The sequence below is a fragment of the Zingiber officinale genome, chromosome 11B (genome assembly GCF_018446385.1).
Source record: "Zingiber officinale cultivar Zhangliang chromosome 11B, Zo_v1.1, whole genome shotgun sequence".
Lineage (NCBI taxonomy): Eukaryota > Viridiplantae > Streptophyta > Magnoliopsida > Zingiberales > Zingiberaceae > Zingiber > Zingiber officinale.
Window position 1 is genome coordinate 10,236,755 of NC_056007.1, and position 15,023 is coordinate 10,251,777.

A 15,023-nucleotide genomic window follows, 5' to 3' on the forward strand; every position below is an offset into this window, starting at 1 on the left:
CGTGGGAAGCCCATGGTCCTTTGTTTGAGGGGGGGATTGTTGGGGTTGCAAGGTTGCAAACATAGTCCCATATTGAAAACACATGGAAAAGATCATGGGTTTATAAGAAAAAGATATCTCCATTGGCATGAAGCCTTTTGGGGAGAGCCCAAGAGCAAAGCCATGAGGGTGTAGGCCCAAAGTGGACAATATCATGCTATTGTGGCAATATCTAAAATTCTTTTCGATCCAACAGATACTACATATGATTGTGATATGTTGCACTTGTATGAACTATGATTGTTGCATATGGTTGTCATGCTTTATACATGTCATTTATTACACATGTACATGCTGTCGATTATATTTCTCAGGTGTTACAAGCAGGTTTGTTGATGATCACTGGTGGGTTTACTGTTTATTCACCATGTGTATTCGACCGGTTCGAATATGTGCATTTATTATGTCATTTACAATCTTGACATTATATGTTAGTACCAGAGTGGGTAGGTTCATTTACTATGATATTATGATCATGATATTATGTGTTGGATCCAGATTGGGTATGTACATTTATTATGTTAGTTTATGATCATGTTCTTATTTCCCTGATGAGATTGTATACTTTGATCTCTATGTTTCATATAGACCATGCACTATCTTGTTTATTACCCACTGAGTGACCCGCACTCACCACCGCACTTCTGTGTTATCTTTTTCCTCAAGTAGCAGGTAGTGATTATGAAGTCACTTGGAGTATCCTATCTATCAGTCCCACGTCATATCAAAGAATGGTCTTTGCTTTTCTTTATGCTTTTATTGCATTTCTTTGGTTTTTCTATACTTGGCATTGTAATAATTTTGTTGTGGACTTGGTGTTTATCCTTGTGTCTACTTTTGGTGTTTCTGATGGTTGTTGTGTAAAACCTAGATGACTAGCAGTGTGCCATTTTGGTTTATGAGTTTTCTTCCATTTTTCGTTATGTTTTTAGTACAGCTGTGTGGGGTGTTTATTATACAACTATGTGGTTGTGATCATTTTATTCCAATCGAGTGGGTTGTGTATATAACTGTGTGGTTGTGTATGTTCCAGCTGTGTGGGATGTTGATTATAGCTTGTGAGTAGCCTTGTAGCATTGTATATATAATTCACATTGTCACAGTTATAGGGGAGATACTGTCCGTTTGTCAAGCAGGGACTCCTTTGGGGTATGGCAATTTATTGGTATCAGAGCCATAGGTTTACGAGACTTACTTCTTGTGTTTTGGATTTTATGTTTCATTTTCTTGATGTGACTTTTCGAGTTTTGGGACCAGGCAGCTATAGGACATCTCCAAGCTATAAGAGGTAAGTTTGTATCACTATTATCATATATTTTTGTTAGTATATGTATAGTTGTCTATGATAGTTATGACATGTGTTGGTATTCTTCTGTTAGTGCTTGTCTAGTTGTATGTAGCATGTATGACATATGTGTGTCGGCCACTGTTGGTGTCTATCAGATCCTATTAAAGATCAAGGATTACAGTTTCAAGGGATTCCTTCTATGATATCACCAATATTACTAGTTTATGTTACTATTAGTGGGGTGAGAGTTAGAGTCATATACTAGACTTTGCTATTATTAGCTGGGTAGTGGATAGTATCTGCATACTCATGTTGGCTCAATCAGTAGGGTACTGATTTACCTTGGTTGGTTTGGTCAGTAGAGTACCAATTTACTTTTGTTCGTTCGATCAGTAGGGGACCAACTTACTCTATTTCATAGAGATTTTGACCTTGGGTTATTTCTACTTGGTTAGATAACCTAGAAGGTACGTTTGGGTATATGACTTGTTCAGACATAGAAAGTACTGAATTGGATGTATACCATTGTTGACTTGACTAGTATATAGAGGATCGACATATCCTATTCCATGGGGACTTTGGCCATCGATTGTCTGTACTTGGGTGGATAATTTAGAAGATACATATGGATAGATGTCATCCACTAATATGGAAAAGTGTAGAGCTAGTTGCTTAACACTTATATGATACAACCATTACTTGGGTGTATAACTTGGAGAGTACATTCGGATATATGACTTATACTGATGTGGAATAGATGAAGTTAGCTACTTATCCTTTACATGACCTGACTCATGGACCAAATGGATATAGTTAGATGATCTTGATGATACCTAGAGTTATACGACCTGTAATAATGTGAAGAAGGTGGTGTAAGTTGGTTAACACCTATAAAATTCCACTGTTACTGAGTGGAAATATTAGTAGATGATCTTTGAGGAGTAGAGCGTTGATTAACAGAAATTTTGACGAGCTATTAGTGATTGTGATCCTTTATCCTTGTATGTGATGTGCGTAGATTTTATGATCATTTATACATATTTTGACGCACATTCACTTACTTTATTCACGTATATTCTATGCATGTTCACCTCTCTTAGCATATATTCAGCATAAATACACTTTTGTTCGGAGATCTGCTCTTTGTTTGGTTTTGTTGGATCGAGAAGCGCTAGAGGGGGGGTTGAATACTGCTCATGGCTTTCTCGTGTTTTGGATTCTTAAAACTCGACGAGTAATAAAGCAGTGGAAATAAAAGCACACAATGCGAACACAAGCTATTTACTTGGTTCAGAGCCTTGGGCGACTCCTACTCCAAGGCCCGCAATCGTTGATCGCTTTCGGTGGGCAACAACTATAATATCCAAATTCGGTACAAGAAGAGATTATAATTGAAAGCATTAAAAACAAATTATACCGACAACACTAAGTGAAAACTCGTAGCTTCGGGTTGTCGGAAACTCGTCGTAGCTTTGCCGGGTCATTTCTTGAGCAGCACGTTGATGAAGAATAGCTTTTGAATAAATTGAATATGTTGCTGCTCGAACTCCTCTTTTATACAGTGTTGGAGGCGCCTCCAACCTCATCCAAGGCGCCTCCAAGCCTCCGAGTCAGCCGCGTGGATCACTGTTGAACTCGTCGCACCTTATCAGCTTAAAGGCGCCTCCATGGTCATCCAAGGTGCCTTCAATCCCTGGTCCAAGGCACCTTCAGTCCCGTTGAAGGTACCTCCAGCTCCTCTGGACAGCTGGCTTCGGCTTGCACTCGAGGCGTCTCCAAGCTCCATGGAGGCGCCTCGGACACTGTTCATCCGAGGTATAAGTTGCTTCTTTGTTCCTGCAAAATGTGTTAGTCCCAAACACATACCCTGCAAAACAAAGTTAGCACAGAGTAGGTATACTAGATGAAATATCGACAGTCAATGGACTGTCCGGATCTGACTTCAGATTTCCAACCGAAAACCCTAGGTCGACCCAACGTCTACTATTCCCTCTAAGGGGAATGCATCCTCACCTACTACACTTAGGAGATTTACCATTTGCCAGTTTGGTCCTCCAGACGGACTGGACTTTTGCTCAGCATCCTAAGCTTCCAGTCTTCATGCTGGATGTCCAGTCCTCGACCCATCCAGACTTCTACCCGGTTCGCGACACCAGGATTTTAACCTAGGGTGACCGCCCCCTAGGATTTTTGCCCGAAGCTCCAACCCGCCAAGACTTCCCGCATAAGGTTACCACCCCCTATGACCTAGGGTTACCACCCCCTAGGGTTTTCTACTTGCCTGACCGCAACTAGGACTTTCCTGAAACACTCAATCATACACATTAGATAACAATTAAAATTAACTTTGAATCCCTTTGTCATTATCAAAACTAAGGTTCGATCGTCGGATGCTTCCCGCACCAATAGGTTTTGTGTTGACAAGGATAACTTTCGAAGCAAAAACAGCGATTGTCGATGCACCAAAACGAGCCAAAGAACACGGTCGTGCAACCACACACGGCTGTGTGGCCAAACAGAAGAGGAGCAGTGCACGGTCGTGTGTCCAACCAGAGGTGAATCTTTGCATGGTCATGCAATCCTGCACAGTCATGCCCCCCCCCCCCCACGATCGAAGCCAAGCAATGCACGATCGTGCAATCCTGCATAGTCGTACCCCAGAAGTCGAGTCCCTGATCTACACGATCGTGCAGCACGGCCAAAAGCAAAAGAAGGCACGGTCATGCCATATAGCATGGTCGTGTCACTCAACCCGAAGGGAGGAAAGTGTTGGCCGTGTGGATCTCGCACGACCGTGGCATGGGCCTTGCGGCGCCCGTGCCCTAGCTTATAAAGGGTCAAGAACCCTATTCTTGGGGGCATCTTTGGTTCGGGACTTCGCCCCTCTCCTTGGGAAAGGGTTCTCCCCTTCGGGGGAAACCCTAGAGCTTCATCCACCGCCGTCGCTTGACGTTCCGTCCATCTCTAGAGCAAGGAGGCATCCCCAAGACATCAGAAACCTCGGTAAGCATCCCTTCTTCCCCTTCGTCTCACATCAAGGGTTGTAAGTATCCTTTACTTTATGTTTTGAGGTTGTTCTTCCCTCACAATGGAATAGATATCCTCTTCTAGGATTAGGAAGTATTTGTAATATGATGAAGATGTAGAACTATGTAGATTCGCCATATTTCTATTCAATGACATGTTAATGTCTTGTTCATGATGAATTATGTGTGTGACATATTTATATATCTTGCATGCTTTGTTGATTGATGTGGAGGATTATTAATCACGCAAAGGGGATGCCCTAGAGCGTATTGACCAAGGTGCCCTAGTGACAGGGGTAACCCTTTCCGGACGTTTAGGACGTTCCCTTAAAAGGAGAAACAATCCCTTAGGAATTACTACTCTCGTAGAAAGAGTACTCTAGATCATATACCCAAGGGGCCCTAGTGACAAGGGTAACCCGTTCACGGACGTCTAAGACATTCTCTTGAAAGGAGAGATAATTCCTCCATAAGGAAGTAAGAAATCGTACCAAATCTCTACCTTTATCCTTATTTTTATTTACTAGACATGTATCCCTATGATCTACCAAGGCGCCCTAGTGATAGGGGTTAACCGTTACAGGATTTCACAGGAATTATCTCTATTGGATACTTAGGGATATTGACCAATTTAACTTCCTGCAAGAGCATGGACATAGAGGGTAGAAACTAAGCAATCTATGTAATATCTCCTAGTATTATAATGAAACTGAAATCCTAGAATCCATCTCCCAAAGCTCAATTCCCTCCAAGATCGATTCTCACATCCTTCTCTTTCTCTCTTCGATAACTTTCGTTAGTTTGCAAGCGCCAAAGCCAACTCTCGATCGTCTAGATAACTTACTTTGCGACATCTCTAGTGCTTAATCAACAGCCCCTATGGTTTGACAATCTTATATATTACTGACGATGAATCCATGCACTTGCGGTTCATAACAAGTTTTTGGCGCCGTTGTCGGGGACTATTTTCGATTAACATTAGTTGATTAGCATATGAGTTACCCTAGACATTTTTCTTTTTCCTTTGCATTTTCTTTCTTGTTTTCATTATCCACTTTCTTTCTTACAATTTAAATTTTGCATTTTCTTTCTTGCTTTTCATATAGCATTTTATTTCTTGTCTTTAATTCTTCATTTTTGTTCTTTTCTCATAATTTTTTTTAGAAATCATGAGCACTAACATGTTAAGCAGGTCCTTAAGAGATTTCTCTGCACCCATTTCTGCAAGATTTTTATCTCCCATTATGCAGCCTCATATTAAAGCAGAAAATTTCTAACTAGACCTAGAGTTAATTTTCTAGATACAAGGTCATAAATTTAGAGGAGAAGTATCAAAAAGTCCTTATCTGCACCTTGAGACATTTCTAGAGCTTTGTGATATGGTGAACTGTGAGGGTGTCTCAGCGGATGCAGTTCGATTGATGGCATTTCCTTTCAGTATCAAGGATAAAACAAGGACTTGGTTATATTCTCTCTGTCCTCAAAGTATTACAAGTTGGGAACAATTGGAGAAGCAATATCTGAATTATTTTTTCCCTCCAAGGAGAACGATTTACATGAGGAATTGCATCACAAATTTTGCTCAGACATATAGAGAATCATTATTTGAAGCATCGAATAGATTCAAGAGTCTACAAAGATAGTGCCCTCATCATGGTTTGGAGAAATGGCTGACCCTACACATATTCTATAGGGGAATTTCTTTCTCAGATAAGTGTATGTTGGATTCATCTGCTGGAGGTTCTTTTATGAATAAAAGTGTAGATGAAGCATATACATTAATTGATCAAGTAACATTGAACCTCCATGAATGGTCAAACAAAAGTTGGATGGAATCTCCCTCAAAAATTCAAGAAGTGCAAGCCATAAATGCAAGAGAGCCTGTCAAACAAAATACAGTTCAACCACCCAAAAATGTTGAAATTCACAAGTCACAGAATGAGGAGTTCAAACATTTGGGGGAAAAGATTAATATCATAGTTTCAAAATTGTTCAAACAAGATCCCCCTCCTACACAGACAGTGTCTAGTGAACAGTGTAATAATTTTTAGTTGAGAAGTGGCAAGAATCATGAAGAACTATTGAAGAAGGATTTGTTTAAAATTGAGAAAAAGAACAATAGAAGACCTCAAGAACTCAGTTTCATTACTCCAGGAAGTTCCCAAAGGCCACAAGTACCTTTCCCTCAACGATTGATCATACCTACACTAGATAAGCAAGTTGGACCTCCTCCGCAAGCTCAAAGGGAATATGGGAAAAAGGAATATGGGAAAAAGGAAGTACCTTTCCCAAGACCTTCACTAAAGGTTCCTTTTCCACAAAAGCTAGTGAGGGTCAATGAAAATGAAGAATTTGTTAAATTTTGTGACACTAATATGGTTGAGTGTAGATTTCTGGATGTATATAAAGATGATGACTCTTTAGATGAGGATTGTGATGATAATGCAGTGGATAACATGTTTTTAGATTTACCTTTTGGGTTTACAAGGTCGTATGATGAAATTGAATTTTCAGACGATGAATGTGATGTGGTAGATCAACTTAAAACTACAAATAAAGTTAGTGATCCTCCTATAGATGATTTTCCCACTGAGGATATTGATGGTGGTTTATTTTTTATGCTTGTGTTGATGATGACGTTATGAAAGGAAGTGTAGGGAGCTGTGTTGTGAAAGCAGCATCTCAAGAATCACCTCCTTTATCCACACAACCTTCTGAGATTATGAGAGTTGCAAGGATTGAACATGTTGTGGACCAATGTGTAGGGACATGTGTAATAGAAGCAAAGCCCCAAGAATCACCACTTTTAGAGGCACCACTACTTGAGCTAGAGCTAGAGCCAATACAAGATTCAGAAGTCGCATCCACATGTTTAGAACTTTCAGGTATCTCTCAGCAAAACAAGGTTAGTATCCTTTGTGATCTTTTGGAAAATTTCATAGATGTACCAATAGTAGATTTTGTTGGATGTGATTCAATTTGTGATACATACTCAGTTCATCTTAATAAGGTTCTAGTTCTATCTAATATAACATGCTTGAGAGATGTATGTTTTTTTTTTAGGTGTGCAGATTTTCATAGGGCCTATAATTGGAAGCTCGATCTGAACCGTCTTCGACCTCCTGAAAGAACTTCAAAGAAGACGAAGATGGAGAGAGTTATACTTTACTTTGTAGCTCCTTTGATGAAATCTCTCTCCATAATAAGAGCCCTTGGTAGGAGGGTGTTGAAATATCTTACCCCTCCAAGAGCGAGATTTCGATGAATTTAATGAGGTGGTCGAGCTAAAGACCTTAAACAAGTGCTTCTTGGGAGGCAACCCAAGTTCATTTTCCTTGTTTTCTTTTTTTGTCTTTAGTTCTTTCTAGTTTCTTTTTACTTCATTGATAATAAATCATACCCTCTACTTAATTTTTCTTGTCTATCTTATTTTTGTAGAATTCAAAGTTGTGGAGGAATGTGAACATTGGATAGAGGAGTATTTAAAAAAAACTCAAATGTTAATCATTCAAAGCTCAACACTTGGTAACTTCTCTAAACTTCATAAATCTCCTTCACATTACATTTCTAGTTTTCATTAGGACAATGAAAAGTTTAAGTCTAGGGGGATGCATTAGATGCATTTGGTTTAGTTTAGTTTTTGCTTATTTCTTTTGCATAATAAATTTTCCTAGTTGCATCATTCATCACATTATGATTGTTTGTTCCTTAATACAAAATACTAGCACGTTTCATCTAGACATTTATGTTGTGTAATTTGGTATGCTAGTATGTCTATTGATCTTTATTTTCCTATCCATAGTAGCATGAAGTGAGCATTGTTATTATTAGAAGAATTTGAATGTTGGCCTAGTTTTAGGATCTCTTCACATTATGCTTGACTTTAATGGTAGATATTTTTGAAAATAGTCATGATTCATAGAATCGGACTAGTACTTTTGCTTCTATGGTGACTTCTCAACTATATTTTGGTTACTGGATAAACTCAGATCATGTAAGCTCATTTGGAAAAATCAATCCCAAAAATAATGATGAAAGTTTGTTCAAGTTTGATACTTTGCAAACAATAAAAATAAAAAAAGAAAAAAAAATAAGGGATAAAAAAATAGTTATCGTGAGTGGAAATTAGCAATTCACCCCTTTGAGACCGAATTAGGTTACTAGGGAAATGAATGCTATGTTTCTCTTGATAATAAGTATTCCTTTGAGACCATGCGTAGATGATGCATAGCATTTTTGAGTGGAACGAACCTTGCGTGTGGCAGGTAAGTGCCTATCGCTGAAAGTATGAGGAACACGGTTAAATGAAAAATTGACTAAGCTTAGAGATTGGTACTTGAAAAAGTTAGGCCACTTATTACACTAAGCACGGAGAACTTCTACTTAGGCCACACTCAAATAATTTTTGTATCATGCTCATCAATGAAACTATATGATAGGTTTATATTGATTCATTAGGGATGATTACATGCCATCTACACACATAAAACTAGATTACAGGTTTTGCTTGAGGACAAGTAAAGGTTCAAGTCTGGGGGTGCGATGTGCGTAGATTTTATGATCATTTATACATATTTTGACACACATTCACTAACTTTATTCACGTATATTCTATGCATGTTCACCTCTCTTAGCATATATTTAGCATAAATACTCTTTTTTTCTCAGAGATCTGCTCTTTGTTTGGTTTTGTGTTGACAGGGACAACTTTCACAGCAAAAACAGTGATTGTCGACTCACCGGAACAAGCCAGAGAACACAGTCGTGCAACCTCGCACGACCGTGTGGCCAAACAGAAGAGGAACAATGCACGGCCGTGTAATTCTTGCACGACCGTGTGGCCAACCAGAGGTGAATCTTTGCATGGTCGTGCAATCCTGCACGTTCGTGCCCCCCACGACCGAAGCCAAGCAGTGCACGGTCGTGCCCCAGAAGCCAAGTCCCAGATCTACACAGTCATGCCAATTGGCACGACTGTGCAGCACGTCCAGAAGCAAAAGAAGGCACGACCGTGTCACTCAACCCGAAGGGAGGAAAGTGTTGGTTGTGCGGATCTCGCACGGTCGTGGCACAGCTTGTGCGGCGCCCGTGCTCTAGCTTATAAAAGGGTCAAGAACCCTATTCTTAGGGGCATCTTTGGTTCGGGACTTCACCCCTCTCCTTAGGAAAGGGTTCTCCCCTTCGGGGGAAACCCTAGAGTTTCATCCACCGCCGTCCCTTGACATTCCGTCCATCTCCAGAGCAAGGAGGCATCCCTAAGACATCGGAAACCTCGGCAAGCATCTCTTCTTCCCATTCTTCTCACATCAAGGGTTGTAAGTATGCTTTACTTTATGTTTTGAGGTTGTTCTTCCCTCACAATGGAGTAGATATCCTCTTCTAGGATTAGGAAGTATTTGTAATATGATGGAGATGTAGAACTATGTAGATTCGTCATATTTCTATTCAATGACATGTTAATGCCTTGTTCATGATGAATTGTGTATGTGACATATTTATATTTCTTGCATGCTTTGTTGATTGATGTGGAGGATTGTTAATCACACAAAGGGGATTCCCTAGAGCGTATTGACCAAGGTGCCCTAGTGACAGGAGTAACCCTTTCCGAACATCTAGGATGTTTCCTTAAAAGGAGAAACAATCCCTTAGGAATTGCTGCTCTCGTAGAAAGAGTGCTCTAGATCGATACCCGAGGGGCCCTAGTGACATGGGTAACCCGTTCACAGACGTCTAGGACATTCTCTTGAAAGGAGAGACAATTCCTCCATAAGTAGGAAATCGTACCGAATCTCTACCTTTATCCTTATTGTTATTTACTAGACATATATCCCTATGATCTACCGAGGCACCCTAGTGACAAGGGTTAACCATTACAGGATTTCACAGGAATCGTCTCTATTTGATACTTAGGGACATTGACCAATTTAACTTCCTGCAAGAGCATGGACATAGAGGGTAGAAACTAAGCAATCTATGTAATATCTCCTAGTATTATAATGAAACCGAAATCTTAGAATCCATATTCCAAAGCTCAATTCCCTCCAAGATCGATTCTCACATCCTTCTCTTTCTCTCTTCGATAACTCTCGTTAGTTTGCAAGCGCCAAAGTCAACTCTCGACCGTCTAGATAACTTATTTTGTGACATCTCTAGTGCTTAATCAATAGTCTCTGTGGTTCGACAATCTTATAAATTACTGACGACGAATCTGTGCACTTGCGGTTCATAACAGTATGCATGGCTCGTCACTAGGGGTTACTAAACATCATGTGGAGCAATCATAGTGAGATGAGTTACAAGACAATGATTAGTTGACTCAACTAGCATTGTCTTCATCAAGTAGCTCAAGATCTTGACCACATGACTTTTTACTCAAGGTCTTGAAGTCTATATCTCATATCAGAAGGTTCAACATTTTATCAATATTTATCGAGGGATATTTGTAAGTTCTATAAAATCGTAGTTAGACCTGCTATGTTATATGGAGCTGAATGTTGGGCTATGACTCGAGCACATGAGCAGAAGATGAGAGTTGCATAGATGAGGATGTTAAGGTGGATGTGTGGACATACGAAGATGGACAAAATAAGAAATGAGAGTATTAGAGAGAAAGTCGGAGTTGCATCTATTGAGGAAAAACTCCGAGAAACACGTTTAAGATGGTACGGACATGTACTTTGATGGCCAATAAATGCTCCAGTTAGGCGATGTGAAACTATGATAAACATGCATATCAAACGAGGAAGAGGAAGACCAAAAAAGACTTGGTTAGCAACAATAAAACAAGATAAAATTTATTTAAATATAGATGATGATATAATAGGAGATAGACCTCAATGGCGTAAAAGGATTCATACAGCCGACCCCATCTAGTGGGAAAAGGCTTGGTTGTTGTTGTTGTTGTTGTTGTTGTTATCGAGGGGCATTTATAGATACCTTTTTAGAGTTGTGGAGATACCCTCTTGATGAGTAGACTCTCAGTTAGGAGGTTGAGTGACCCTTTGAATTTTGAATTGTTATTCCATTAATGTAGATATTTGAGTATCTGAAATGATGAGATTTGACATACTCTATGGACATTTCTAGGTAAGATTAGTAGAGTTTTATAACTCATATCTCATGGATTGATCATATCTCTATGATTTAGAGAGTTGCTGATTGTCGATATGGAAGTCAAGGTATATCCCTTGGATTTAAGTAGTCATACACCATTGGTTGGATGGTGATATATTTCTATATCTTGATAGTACCGCATGATGTGAGTGGGGTCACTAAAAGTTAGATTTATGAGGACATGACTGGTGTGTCTCACTAAAATATAGTAACAAACTTCCCCATTGGATATATTCCCTGTAGTGGTACAGCATAGACGTGCAACGTTCAACCATGGTGGATATATTTCAAATTTGTTGGCAGCGGGTGTTGAACGTTGGATGCCTTCCTTTTTCCTTTATCATTGTACGGGGAAGTTAGTAGGTTTGATTGATGTTGAGGATGATTTGAGATTAGTGGATATTGTGAGATTAGTTGTGGTGATATGTTGTCTTTTGATGAGTTATTAGAGGATATTTGATTTGATGGTCTATTATTTGAGATTTGTTGTTGATGGTGACATTAGGAGTGTCATGTATGATATTTGTGAATTTGATGATTTGTAGTTAGTGATTAGATTATAGACTCATTGACAGTGATCTTACGATTGAGTGTACCTATTGTAAGTACATTATGAGTCCTTGGTATTGTCATTTAGGCTTACAGTGCCCTAGATGTTTTCATGGACTTGATGAATCTAGAATTTATAGGAAATTTGGATCAGTTCTCATTGTCTTCATTAGCCCACATGACCGCTCGTGATACCCATATAATAGTTTTCTCCAACGATAGGCTCTTGGCATCTTGCTCTCCCAGTAGTCGGCGATTTACAGCAGTGACGTCGCATGACCAGGAGAAGGAAGGATAGTGTCCGACAGCCAATAAAACGGCAAGGATGCTCGATGATGACCATGAAATTACGGTAGCATCCGTGCGCGCAGCGATGAGGATGAGGAACAATTTCACATTGTCTTCTTCAGCAATGTCTCATGATGACGGTCGGATGAGTGACATCGAGTGCAGGGCAGTGAAGTGCAACGACACGGCGATGGAACCCCCAGACTGTCGATGACGACAGTGGGCAGATCGGTGACTCGGCAACATAGGTATGTCACATGTGGGAACAGGAAAGAGATGAGTGGTGAAGCAGTGCAGTAGAGAAACGGCACCGGCAGAGACTGCACATGCGTCGGGGGTGAGTGGCGACTGCGGCTGTGCTAAGGCGATGGGGCCGCGTGCATGAGTGAGAAGGATGCGTGAGAAGAGACTTCAAACTTAGGTTTTTAATATAAACATAGCTTAATTGATATTATTAACTCTCAACTTAAATGGATATTCTAAATAGGTTTTTTTCTAAGGCCTAACCCATTTATCCCCATACAGTATTCAAATAATCATTTTAAAATTCTAAAAAATTCCAATAAATTCCACAAAAATTTATATAATTTCTATTAATTCATATAAACTTAGTTCTATATTAACTATCATTTATTTTGTTATTATTTTACTCAATAAATTTAATTAGGTCAATTTTAATAGGTTTACATTCGTATTATCTCCGATATTGATATTGAAACCGTATATATATATATATATATATATATATGTGTGTGTGTGTGTGTGTGTGTGTGTGTGTGTGTGTGTGTGCGCGCGCGCGCGCGCGCGCGCGTAGTTTCAATATATATACAACAACTATGCTATCATTTGTCTTATAGGTTATTGAATTAACCCTTTTTGCAGGGCAAAATGAGCAAAAAAGTCTCAGGTGAACAGTACCCGAGGCGCCTTCAAGCTTTAGAAGGATCCTTCGTATTGTTCACGAAAGCCGCCTTTAGTGCTGTGGAAGGCGCCTTTTATAGGATAAATTTCAGACTTTATTATAGATAAGCAGCAAGAAGTTTGGGATCAAACTTTGCAGGTTGGAGGTGCCTTCAAGGTTATGAAAGAAGCCTTCCACACCCTTTATAAGGATATGTAATACCCCGGTCCAGAGATTCTAGTTAAGTATGACTTAAAAGGTTAGATGGTACTATCTATATCAACAAGGTGCACCTTCCTTTTCGGATGTAACGACCCAATTTTCCCTATTTCAAGTTCTAAAAGTCCATAAAAATATTTGGAAATACTTTTAAAATATTCTAGAGATTTTTAGGAATTTTTAGAGTATTTTTACTTAATTTTTGGAGGTCGTTTAGTAGGGTTACAAAAAGAAAGAAGTTTTAAAGAAAATGTTAAAGGTGAGATTCGAACCCACGATCTCGAGTCAGACTGACCCAAGCAAAATCGGCCCAACCAGCTGAGCTACACGGTTTTTGTTAATCATACATGGAGCAATATATATTTAACTAGTAGTTAGGAACAGTAAAATAAATTGGAAACAAAAGGGCGCGGCTGAGAATCGAAGCCCAGACCTGTGGCTTCGAGCAAAACTCAACGGACCAACTGCGCCAGCGGTCTTTGCTGATCAGATGTGCAGCGACAAGTATATAAGGTAAAGTTAGAAATGAAAATAACCTAAGGTATAAGATTTAAATCTTATTTCGAAAACCTAAAATTTTTTCTCAAAAATCCCCTTCTCTTCTCACGCGGCGACGCCGTTCTTCTCTCGGGCGGAAACACGAAGAAGCTAGGGTTTCGTCTCGGTGGCCGGTCAAGGGTTTGATCCAAGAGGTTCTTCCCGTCTTCACGAACCCTCGTCGAAGGGAGCACGGAGGATGCAAGGAGCCGCTAGAATTTGAGTTACCCGAACCCTAGATCCCTCCTCCAGTTGTAAGTCCAAGAACAGCGATGTGAGTTGCTTCTCACCTGCAGTAGGAGTTGTTCCGCGATTTTTGCCTTCTTCTTTTCCTTGCCGAGCATGAACAGATTCTTTAATATTCCGGAACATGTTGTACAAGATGATTCTTAGGGCTTTAGTACCCTTCTTTGTTTTCGGAATAAGCTATACAGAATCTGCTAGTAGTTTCGAGTTTTATTTGCTCCTTTATGTTCTGTTGTAGTATGTTTAAAGAGGCTTTGCTTGTTCTAGGAGATCCTTGGATCTGTTAGTTTGTTAGTGGGCAAGAACAGCCCTTGCTGTTCAGTTTTGAACCTAAGTGTAGCACTTAGAATTATGATACTGCTGTGAGAGAAATCTTTACTTAAAAGCCTTCGGATTAGATTCAAGACAACACTAGGCATTCATTTGGCTTGCTGTTTTAGTTCTTTGAGTTATGCTTTGTGCTTGAATTTCCTTGCCATTGAAGAGCCTGATTAATTACATCTTCAAGCATGTCTCCTTATGTTCCTTATTAATGAACAGATTCAGTTCTTGGCATTTCAAGAGCATGAACAGCTGTAAGTTCCAGCATGCAAACATTAGCATTTTCGTTACGTTTGTGTCATTTAGCAAGATCAAATTAGTTTTCTTTTTGCTCTATTTTGTAGCATGATTAGTAAGATTAGATTAGCTTTCTTGCTATTAGATTATTCAGCATGTTTAGCTTTATTTGCTCTCAGCATGCAGTTATAGTTTTATTGATTTATGAGCATGATCAGCTATACATGTTTAGTATTTCAGTTAGTATGATTCCTTTATT

At 39.5% G+C, this 15,023-nt stretch overlaps 1 non-coding gene across 1 annotated transcript; it reads right to left on the bottom strand.

The window, feature by feature from the left end:
- Positions 1-5,907: 5,907 nt before the first annotated feature.
- On the bottom strand, positions 5,908-6,013 carry LOC122035530. The gene has a single exon (XR_006127079.1). It is a non-coding gene; the product is annotated as a small nucleolar RNA R71 (small nucleolar RNA).
- Positions 6,014-15,023: the final 9,010 nt, after the last annotated feature.